Genomic DNA, 10,975 nt, shown 5'->3' on the forward strand with positions numbered 1-10,975 from the left:
CTTCTGACAGGAACTGCAAGCTGGAGGTCTCCCCTGCCCTCAGAGAGTCGGGCTTCTGGGCCCAGCCACTGTCTGCCATGCCTGCACTCAGGCAGCTGGAGGTGTGGGAGGGGAGATGGCTCCTGACCTTGGCCATGGCTGCCTTGGCCTCCACCTGTGTAGGACTGTGACACCGATATCTCCAGGCTCCCTGCTTCAGAGTAGACCCCTTCCTGCTCCTCTTCCATGGAAGCCCCTGACTTGGTTGTGTGAGTACCTGGTCCTGGCAGAGTCGGACAGGCATTCCCAGCGGTTGGGGTATACTTGGTTCTGTCCTGGGGGTGAGGTCCAGGACCTGGCATGGCAGAGAGAAGGCTCTTGGACTGGAGCTGTTGACTTGGTGCTATATTCCTTCTAAGATGAAAGCCATTCGTTCTGGATGGCTATGACCTTGAGCAACTCACATCCCTCCAGGCTCCGGGTGTCCCCTTTATTCATTAGTTAACATTTATTAACTACCTCCAGGATCAGGCCTTGGGGATTCAGCAGTGAATGAAACTGACAAAAACCCCTGACCTCATTAAGCTGACATTCATTTTTTTCTTTTTTTGAGATGAAGTCTCGCTCTGTCACCCTCTGTTACCATGCCTGGCTTAAACTGACATTCTAATGAGGGAGTCAGACAAAAACAAGAAAACATTAGAGGGTGTGAAGTGCTATAGAGAAAAATGAGAAGGAGGGGATATAAAGTAAGATCTGAGAAGTTAATATCTGAACAGAGACTTGCAGGATGGGGCCAGGTGCAGTAGCTCACACCAATAATCCCAGCACTCTGGGAGGCCAAGGTGGACGGATCACCTGAGGTCAGGAGTTCGAGACCAGCCTGGCCAACATGGTGAAACCCCATCTCTACTATTTTTTTTTTTCCTTTTGAGACGGAGTTTCACTCATTACCCAGGCTGGAGTGCAATGGCACAATCTCGGCTCACTGCAACCTCCGCCTCCTGGGTTCAGGCAATTCTCCTGCCTCAGCCTCCTGAGTAGCTGGGATTACAGGCACGCGCCACCATGCCCAGCTAATGTTTTGTATTTTTAGTAGAGACGGGGTTTCACCATGCTGACCAGGATGGTCTCGATCTCTTGACCTCGTGATCCACCCGCCTCGGCCTCCCAAACTGCTGGGATTACAGGCTTGAGCCACCGCGCCAAGCTCCATCTCTACTAAAAATACAAAAAGTTGCCAGGCGAGGTAGCTCATGCCTGTAATCCCAGCACTTTGGGAGGCGGAGGTGGGCGGATCACCTGAGGTCGGGAGTTGGAGACCAGTCTGACCAATATGGAGAAACCCAGTCTCTACTAAAAATACAAAATATCAGCCAGGTGTGGTGGTACATGGCTGTAACCCCAGCTACTCAGGAGGCTGAGGCAGGAGAATCGTTTGAACCCAGGAGGTGGAGGTTGCAGTGAGCTGAGGTTGTGCCGCTGCACTCCAGCCAGGGTAACAAGAGTGAAACTCTGTCTCCCAAAAAAATTAATTAATTAATTAGAGAGTGTGAATTGCTAAAGAGAAAAATTAGAAGGGGGAGATACAAAGTAAGATCTGAGAACTTAACACCTGAACAAAGACTTGCAAGAGGGGGCCAGGCATAGTCGTTCATATCTGTAATTCTAGCACTTTGGGAGACCTAGGCGGATGGATCACTGGAGGCCAGGAGTTTGAGACCAGCCTGACCAACATAGGGAAAATACAAAAAATTAGCCAGTCATGGTAGCAGGCTCCTGTAATCCCAGGTACTCGGGAGACTGAGGCAGGAGAATCGCTTGAACCCGGGAGGTGGAGATTGCAGTGAGTTGAGGTTGTGCCATTGCACTCCCACCAGGCCTTCCCAGCTCTTGAGCTCAAGTGATCCTTCTACCTCGGCCTCCTAAAGTTCTGGGATTATAGGCATGAGCCACTGCACCTGGCCCCCCCCCCCCTTTATTTTTTTTTGAGATGGCATCTTGCTCTGTCACGGAGTCTGGAGTGCAATAGCATGATCTTGGCTCACTGCAACCTCCACCTTCCAGGGTCAAGCGAATCTCCTGCCTCAGGCCTCCCTAGTATCTGGGACTACAGGAGTGTGCCACCACACCAGGCTACTTTTTGTATTTTTTGTAGAGATGGGGTTTCACTATGTTGGCCAGGCTGGGCTGGTTTTGAATTCCTGATCTCATGATCTGCCTGCCTCAGCCTTCCAAAATGCTGGGATTACAGATGTGAGCCACTATGCCCGGCTGCACCTGGCCTTTTTAAATTTTTTATTTATTTATTTTTGAGACAGGATTTCACTCTGTCTTACTCTGTCACCCAGGCAGTGGTGTACTTGCCAGAGTACAGTGGTGCACAGCTTCCTGCAGCCTTGACACCTTCTGGGCTCAACTAAGCCTCCTGCCTTAGCCTCCCAAAGTAGCTGGGATTACAGGCCCATGCCACCACCCCTGGCTAATTTAAAAATGTTTTTGTACAGGTGAGATCTCATTATATTGCCCAGGCTGGTCTTGAATCCCGAGCTCAAACAATCCTCCTGCCTCTGCCTCCTAAATTTCTGGGATTACAGGCATGAGCCATCATGCCCAAACTGTTTTTTTTTTTTTTTTTTTTAATGGAGTCTCCCTCTGTCACCCAGGCTGGAGTGCAGTGGTGGGATCTCGGCTTACTGCAACCTCTACCTCCCGGGTTCAAGAAATTCTCCTGCCTCAGTTTCCCAAGTACCTGGGATTACAGGCATGACACACCATGTCCAGCTAATTTTCGTATTTTTATTAGAGACCAGATTGTACCATGTTGGCCACGCTGGTCTTGAACTCCTGAGCTCAAGCAACTCCCCCCACCTCAGCCTCCCAAAGTGCTGGGATTACAGGCGTGAGCCACCGCGCCCGGCCCCCTGACATTTTTTTTTTTGAGAGGGAGTTTCGCTCTTGTTGCCTAGGGCGGAGTAGAATGGCACGATCTTCGCTCACCAAGATAGAGGTTGCAGTAAGCCGAGATCCCACCACTGCACTCCAGCCTGGGTGACAGAGGGAGACTCCATTAAAAAAAAAAAAAAAAAAAACAGTTTGGGCATGGTGGCTCATGCCTGTAATCCCACAACCACTGCCTCCTGGTTCAAGCCATTCTCTTGCCTCAGCCTCCTGAGTAGCTGGGATTACAGGCATGCACCACCATACCTGGCTAATTTTGTATTTTTAGTAGAGACAGAGTTTCTTAATATTGTTCAGGCTGGTCTCGAACTCCTGACCTCAGGTGATCCATCTGCCTCTCCCAAAGTGCTGGGATTACAGAAGTGAGCCACTGCGCCTGGCCCCTCTGACTTTTTAAGTAGCAAGTCGTACCTTCTCTTTGAATTGTAAGTGCTTCTGGCTCCCTGTCTGCTGAAGTCAGGGCCATAGTTGCCTTTGCTGAGTGCCCCAAGCTGCGGAGTTTCCTGAGTTCCTTTGTCTGCTTTTAAAGTTCTTTTGCTTCCCCCTTCCCTGGGATGTTGCCAGGATAAAGAACATGGAATCTGGAGTGGGTCCCATGTGGGCTGCAGTCTTGACATGCCGTGGGGGCTATGTGACCTGAGGCATGCTACTTATCTTCTCTGAACCTTCATTTCTCCATCTGCAAGTGAAGATGATACTGCCTTGTAGGATGCAGTTAAGGCACTGTGAATGGTATTTGATCATGTGTTCAAGTGATTGTCCCAGAGCCCTAAGTAACAGTGCTTTTGCTGTAAGGAACCACCTCAAACTGGCTTAAAACCACGTACAGGCTGACATAACACAGAGTGCAAAGCTGTAATCCCAGCACTCTGGGAGACTGAGGTCCATGGATCACTGGAGGCCAGGAGTTTGAAACCAGCCTGGCCAACATAGGGAAACCCTGTCTCTACTAAAAATACCACAATTAGCTGGGCCTGGTGGCGGGCACCTATAATCCCAGCTACTCAGGAGACTGAGGCAGGAGAATCGCTTGAACCTGGGAGGCAGAGGTTGCAGTGAGCCGAGATCATACCACTGTACTTCAGCTTGGGCAACAGAGCGAGACTCCATCTCAAAAAAAGAGTCACTTCTAGATGCTTTCAAAGAAAGAACCCCAGCCAGCCTCTCCACATTGGCCCAAATAGAGTCACATGCCCATTTCTGAACCAAGTGTTGACAATCACCGACAAGGGGGTGGGATTATCAACAGGCCAACCAGACTCATCCTCAGAGCCAGGCTGGACTCAGCCTCTTCTGTGGCAGTGCGCCATGGGCACTCAGTGTGATTTATTGGCAAGTGAGCCAATAAATGTTGATCATCAACGTCTTTGGGGCAGCTGGGCAGGGACTATGGTGCCCCATGTGGGGCAGGATTCTATTTTATATCCATGGTTCCTATGGACAGTGAGCATGATGTTCTGATGAGCTGGCATGGCCAAGGTGGCGTTCCACACCCTGGACATCCACTTAAGCAATCAGCTGCAGAGGGCACTACTGCTTGTCCTGGACAGGGGACTCATGGCCCTCCTGCTTGAGGAGTTCTGGTCCTGTGTGCCCAAGGTGCAGCTGGCCCAGGGAGGAGGAGGCTGGTGTGCATCGATCTCAGGGGTGGCTCCCCAGCTCCATCTTCACAAATTTCAGTATTTCCCATCTGTTTGCAGCTAACCTGTCCTCCTGCCAGCATCTGTGACAGCTTTTTTGTTTTGAGACAGAGTCTTGCTCAGTCATCCAGGCTGGAATGCAATGGTGCAATCTCGGCTCACTGCAACCTCCGTCTCCCGGTTTCAAGCAATTCTCCCACTTCAGCCTCCCGAGTAGCTGGGATTACAGTCACTCGCCATCATGCCCAGCTAATTTTTGTATTTTTGAAGAGATGGGGTTTCACCATGTTGGCCAGACTGGTCTTGAACTCCTGACCTCAGATGACCTGCCCACCTTGGCTTCCCAAAGTGCTGGGATTACAGGTGTGAGCCACCATGCCCGGTTGTGACAGCTTTAATGATGCATGCATGTTCTTCGAGTAAGATTTAGCCTTATTCTGAAATACTCGGCATGGAAAAGTTGCCATTGGATTCAAAATGCATCTGCAAATCCATGGGAATTTCAACATTCCGTTTGAGGATGAATAAAGGGAAGAGTTGTTCAAGTTTTTTTTGTTTGTTTGTTTTGTTTTGTTTTTTGAGATGGAGTCTTGCTCTGTTACCCAGGCTGGAGTGCAGTGGCACAATCTTGGCTCACTGCAACCTCTGCTTCCCGGGTTCAAGAGATCCTCCCACCTCAGCCTGCCATGTAGCTGGGATTACAGGCGTGTGCCACCATGCTGGCTAATTTTTTTTTTTTTTTTTGTATTTTTAGTAGAGATGGAGGTTTCGCCATGTTCTTGAACTCCTGATCTCAAGTGATATGTCCACCTTGGCCTCCCATAGTGCTGGGATTGTAGGTGTGAGGCGCAGTGCCTGGCCATGCTTGAATAATTACAGTGGGTTTCTAATTGGTCTTCCTGTTTTCTCCTTGGACTGCCTACAGTTTATTCTCCGCACAGTAGCCAGTATGTTTTTTTTTTTGGTTTTTTTTTTTTTGAGACAAAGTCTCTATTGCCAGGCTGGAGTGCAGTGGCGCAATCTTGGCTCACTGCAACCTCTGCCTCCCAGTTCAAGCAATTCTCCTGCTGAGTAGTTGTGACTATAGGCACATGCCACCCAAGTCTTTAAATATAATTGCAACTGGGCATATGGCAATGGCTAGGGGTCCCAAGTTGGTGGAGGACCTGAGCCTGGGAAGTCAGCGCTTCGTCCCTCTCTTCCCCACTCCCCTCCCCACTCTCTCCCTCCCTCTCTCCCCAAGAATGTTCCCTATGAGTTGTTGGAGGATTGTCCTGTGGACGAAGTTGAAGATGCATTTCAGGGCCTGGGAAAAGAAGATGAAGAAACTGATCAATTCAGTGATAATATATTTGGGTCAGGTGCAGCTGATGATGATTGGCAGGAAGCTCATGAGCACCTGGCTAAACTGGAAGAAAAACAACCAGTGGCAGCTAATGAACAGACAATGCAGAGAGAGATGAAATGGACTTCTCATGGGTGACCATGAGGAGAATCTGGCAGAAAGGCTCAGTAACATGGTGACTGAAAATGAACTAGAAGATCCAGCTATCATGAGGGCAGTGTCGACCAGACTCACTGTCTCACTCTGTTGCCCAGGCTGCAGTATCTGGGATGGATCTGAAATTCTCAAGGGAATTGGAAGACCACTACTTACTCAGGAAATGCCCACAGTGTCTGTATTAGAATATGCCTTGCCTCAGGGGCCCCCAGGGTCCAGAAGATGATCGGGACCTTTGTGAACATTCATTACTGAGGCGGTCAACTTCACTCCACCTAAGCAGATGGCTGTACCCAGCCTTACCCATCACTTTCTGTGTCCGAAGCCAGTCCATGTTTGGCTCCCAGTGCCATTGCATTATCCTGCTCGCTATGGTGACAGGATGTCTCCAAGCCAGCTCTGCTGTGTCCTGCTACAGCCTGGATGGATGTCTCCCAGCCAGTTCGCATGGCTCCCTGGATTTGTTGGTGGTCCACTCGTTGCCATGAATCCCAAGTTGCTACAAGGGCCAGTTGGGCAGATGCTTCCCCCAGCACCAGGCTTCCGTGCCGCTGCCGCCGCCGCCTCCGCCTCCTCCTCCTCCTCCTCCTCCTCCTCCTCCTCCTTCTTCTTTCTTCTTCCTCTTCCTCCTCCTCTTCCTCCTTCTCCTCTTCCTTCTTCTCCTCTTCCTCCTCCTCCTCCCCTCCTCCTCCTCCTCCTCCTCCTCCCCCTCCTCCTCCTCCTCCTCCTCCTTCGACTGAGTCTTGCTCTGTCCCCCAGGTTGGAGTGCAATGGCGCAATCTCGGCTCAATGCAACCTCTGCCTCTCGGATTCAAGTGATTCTCTTGCCTCAGCCTCCCAAGTAGCTGGGATTACAGACACCTGTCACCATGCCTGGCTAATTTTGTATTTTTAGTAGAGACAGGGTTTCTCCATGTTGGTGAGGCTGGTCTTGAACTCCTGACCTCAGGTGATCTGCCCTCCTCAGCCTTGCAAAGTCCTGGGATTTTTTTTCCCAACTTCCTGTTGATTTGCAAAAGTGCTGGGATTACAGGCATGAGCCATCGTTCTGTGGCTTCTTTAGTGCTCCACCCTCTGCTACCACCTCCACAGCAGTACCCTCCTGGTCAAGGACTTCACCTGCAAAACCTAAGATCTCACTCAGGCCCCAATGTTTAGACCGGACACAACTCACCTTCATCCACAGCACTGTCGGCACTTGCATCAGAGACAGCAACAGAATAGAAATCAGCATGGGAATCTCAATGGTGCAGGAGATAGAGGAAGTCAGCGGAACAGTCATCAATATCATCTCCAAAAGGATACATATGCCAGTCTCATGTTGCAGTGGGAAAAGGATTGGGTCTCTAAAATCCAGATGATGCAACTGCAAAGCACTGATCCCTGCCTGGATGTTTTTTTTTTTTTTTTTAATTATTTTTTTGAGACGGAGTTTCGCTCTTGTTACCCAGGCTGGAGTGCAATGGCGCGATCTCGGCTCACCGCAACCTGGGTTCAGGCAATTCTCCTGCCTCAGCCTCCTGAGTAGCTGGGATTACAGGCACGTGCCACCATGCCCAGCTAATTTTTTGTATTTTTAGTAGAGATGGGGTTTCACCATGTTGACCAGGATGGTCTCGATCTCTTGACCTCGTGATCCACCTGCCTCGGCCTCCCAAAGTGCTGGGATTACAGGCTTGAGCCACCGCGCCTGGCCTTGGATGATTTTTATTACCAGAATTACTTGGAAAAACTGTCAGCTGCTAAAGAAATATAAGGTGATGGCCCTAAAAAGGAACACACCCAGCTCATCATGCCTCAGATGGCCAAACTGGAACACGCCGGTAAGCCAGTGCAGTTTGCAGGCTCTTTGGGAAAGCTGACTATTTCTAGTGTGAATAATCTGCAAAAAAATGATCGATGCTATTGTGACATCTCAGAGTGAGGATGATGTGACAAAAGAAAAACAAGTTCAAGACAAGGAGAAAAGCCCGTGTCATAATTGAGAAAACCTACAGATTCCTCCTTGATGTGGAGGACTATGAAAGCGTTATGGCCTAAAGCTAGAAGAGCGACCTGGCCTAATGGATGAGAAAAAGCACAAAATTTGTAGTATGTATGACAACGTAAGGGGGAAATTTCCTGGACGAGAGAGGCCTAGTGAGGATCACTTTGTACAGATCACATGTATCTGAAAAGGGAAGAGAATGGTTGCCTGAATTCTTCCTTTCCTCTCCACAGAGCAAGCGGCTGACATTCTCATGAAAACAGCCAGGAACTTCCCTTTCCTTATCAAGAAGGACGTATAAGGGTCAGGTGCGGTGGTTCACGCCTGTAATCCCAGCACTTTGGGAGGCCGAGGAGGGCAGATCACTTGAGGTGATTAAGAGCAGCCTGGCCAACATGGTGAAACCCCATCTCTACTAAAAATACGAAAATTAACCAAGCGTGGTGGCACATACCTGTAATACCAGCTACTTGGGAGGCTGAGGCAGAGGTTGAACCCAGGAGGCAGAGGTTGTGGTGAGCCTAGATCATGCCACTGCACTCCAGCCTGGGCAACAGAGCCTCTGTCTCAAAAAAAAAAGAAGAAGAATGAATAACATAAGGTGCTTACTGAGTGCCTTCTGTCATCTTCCTTCAGTGACTATTACTAGCCTTTTGCAACAGCTAATGAACGTACCTCAATGTGCAGCCACACCAGCAGCCTCCAATCTTCACCTCACTGCTGTGCTCCAGAACAGGTTTGGCCTGTCACTGCTCCTTGTCCTCCTGAGCCCTGGGGAAGACCTACAGAGTTCAGACTCCACTACAGAATCAATGCAAAATCATCAGTGGACGGAAATGATGTTTGTGGCAACCTGAGAACTTCTAGGGATTCCCCAAGCAGCCCTGGCCAAGCCAATCTCTATACCTACAAACCTAGTGTCCCTCTTTTCTCGCTCTGTTGACTGGGAGACACTGAACTTGCTGGAGACAAAAGTGCAGTTAGCTCAGGGGATACGAGAAAAGATCTCCAAATGTGTCCTGTACCTCCTTCTGGCTGCCCCCTGCACTGCTGCCATCATCAATGGAGTTTTTTTTTTTTTTTTTATTACTTCCCAATGGAGTGTTCCCAATGGTGTGTTTTTTTTTTTTTTTGAGACGGAGTTTCACTCATGTTACCCAGGCTGGAGTGCAATGGCGCGATCTTGGCTCACCGCAACCTCCGCCTCCTGGGTTCAGGCAATTCTCCTGCCTCAGCCTCCTGAGTAGCTGGGATTACAGGCACGCACCACCATGCCCAGCTAATTTTTTGTATTTTTGGTAGAGACGGGGTTTCACCATGTTGACCAGGATGGTCTCGATCTCTTGACCTCGTGATCCACCCGCCTCGGCCTCCCAAAGTGCTGGGATTACAGGCTTGAGCCACCGCGCCCGGCCTCCAATGGAGTGTTTTTAATGAGGGAGGGAAGGGAGCTTATTCCCTAAAGCCAAGTCTTGTGGGATCAATTCCTGTTTATAGGGGTTGTTTCTAAATGTCAGATGTTTCCCCACTGCTCTATGCAATTTGGCTGGGTGGGTTGGGTGCGGTGGCTCACGCCTGTAGTGCCAGCACTTTGGGAGGCTGAGGCAAGCAGATCACGAGGTCAGGAGATCAAGACCGTCCCAGCAAACATGATTAAATCTTGTCTTTACTAAAAATACAAAAATTAGCAGGGCATGGTGGCAGGAGCCTGTAGTCCCAGCGACTTGAGAGGCTAACACAGAAGAATCACTTAAACCTGGGAGGCGGAGGTTTCAGTGAGCTGAGATTGTGCCGCTGCCCTCCAGCCTGGGCAACTGAGTGAGACTCCACCTCAAAAATAAATAAATAAATAAATAAATAAAAGCTGAATGTGGTGGTGTGTACCTGTAGTCCTAACTACTTGGGAGGCTGAGGCAGGAGGATCATTTGGACCCAGGAGTTCAAGGTTGCAGTGGGCTATGATCACACCACTGCACTCCAGCCTAGGTGACAGAACAAGACACTGTAGCTAAGTAACTACATTTGAAATGTGAGCTTGGTTCTATGAAAATAACTTTTTATGTCAGATTCCATATTTGAAACAGCTACACACAATTCCTGATAACTTTTTAGCAGGGGAAATAGGCTTTGTAATAGCAGTATCTTCCAAAATTCTCGATGGCTACTAATAGTGAGAACCTTTATTCACAGCTGCAGGTGATATAAAATTTGAACTTTTTTTTTTTTTTGAGACAGCATCATTCTATCGCCCAGGCAGGAGTGCAGTGGCTTGATCACAGCTCACTGTAGCCTCCACCTCCCCAGGCTCAGGTGACCTTCCCACCTCAGCCTCCCAAGTAGCTGGAACCACAGGCAGACACCACCACGCTTGGCAATTTTTTTTGTATTTTTTGTAGAGATGAAGTCTTGCTATGCTGCCCAGAGTGGTATTGAACTCCTAGGCTCAAGTGATCTGCCCTTGATCTCTTTTTTTTTTTGAGACAGAGTCTCGCTGTGTCACCCAGGCTGGAGTGCAGTGGTATGATCTCAGCTCACTGAAACCTCCACCTCCCTGGTTCAAATGATTCTCCTGCCTCAGCCTCCCGAGTAGCTGGGACTACAGGCACATGCCACCACACCCAGCTAATTTTTGTATTTTCAGTAGAGACGGGGTTTCACCATGTTAGCCAGGATGGTCTCGATCTCCTGGCCTGGTGATCTGTCTACCTTGGTCTCACAAAGTGCCGTGATTATAGGTATGAGCCATGGAGCCCGGCCAGTTCTTTTTTTTTCCCCCGCTATAGGGTCTCTGTCTGTGGCCCAGGCTACAGTGCAGTGGCTCAATCATAGCTCACTATAACCTCAAACTCCTAAGCTCAAGCAATCCTTCCCCCTCAGCCTCCCAAGTAGCTGGGACTACACAAGTGT

The 10,975-nt window shown here is 49.4% G+C and overlaps 1 pseudogene; it reads left to right on the top strand.

Moving 5' to 3' along the window:
- The first annotated feature begins 4,248 nt into the window (after positions 1 to 4,248).
- On the top strand, positions 4,249 to 8,421 carry LOC116535833 (annotated as a pseudogene).
- Positions 8,422 to 10,975: the final 2,554 nt, after the last annotated feature.

This window comes from Sapajus apella, unplaced genomic scaffold (assembly GCF_009761245.1).
Source record: "Sapajus apella isolate SASKATOON/1434 unplaced genomic scaffold, GSC_monkey_1.0 scaffold97, whole genome shotgun sequence".
NCBI lineage: Eukaryota > Metazoa > Chordata > Mammalia > Primates > Cebidae > Sapajus > Sapajus apella.